Below are 837 nucleotides of genomic sequence, written 5' to 3'. Positions count from 1 at the left end.
CTGTCCTGTCTGGGGTTCAAGCCTGGTCACAATGAGGGAAGAAGGTAAGAATGTTTTTCTTTTTTTTTTCGTTTATACAAAAAATATTAAAAGAATATATTTCTAGATAGAGATTGAAACCTCGACCTTCATACAATGTTGTTAGTTAAATTACGAACACCTTTAGCCATCAAACCAACGCCTTAAAAACAGTTTAAAAATGAGATATTTAAATGTATTTTTATTATTGGTATTGATGCTGTGGTAGATTTAATTATCTCATTTTCCCCAGAAATTAACAGGGAACCCAATGTAAGTAAAGACACAAATAAATAAGCAGTAATAGGACATCGTACATAATCTGGTAGTGGATTCAAAACCGACCAGAGTGTAAGATTTTTCATTTAAATTATTTTATTCTTTTTTGTTTAACAATGGTTTAAAAAAACAACTTTAATAAGTGGAGATTGAAACCTCTATCATCTTGCAATGCTATTGAACTAATTATGAATACCTTTATTCAGAAGGTCATCTCTGCAGCAACAAGAACAAGCTTAAAAATGGGATATCTATTTAAATCTATTCTCAATAATGATCTGGTGGTGTGTTAGATTTAAATATCTCATTTTTTACTGAACCTAGAAGTGGGAGACCCAGTAAACCAGTGAGTTAATGGCATGGTGAGGCAGAACAACAGCTAAGATGTGAGATTCTGTCCATGGTTCAATAATGCACAATATTATCCAACTCTCTCTTTCTTGGCCTATGCATATATACATATATATATACATGCATATATACGCATATATATACATGCATATATATTCCAATATATATATATATATATATATATATATA

This window comes from Octopus bimaculoides, chromosome 9 (assembly GCF_001194135.2).
Source record: "Octopus bimaculoides isolate UCB-OBI-ISO-001 chromosome 9, ASM119413v2, whole genome shotgun sequence".
NCBI classification, from domain to species: domain Eukaryota; kingdom Metazoa; phylum Mollusca; class Cephalopoda; order Octopoda; family Octopodidae; genus Octopus; species Octopus bimaculoides.
The sequence above is the reverse complement of the archived record's forward strand: the minus strand, read 5'-3'. Positions refer to the sequence as shown.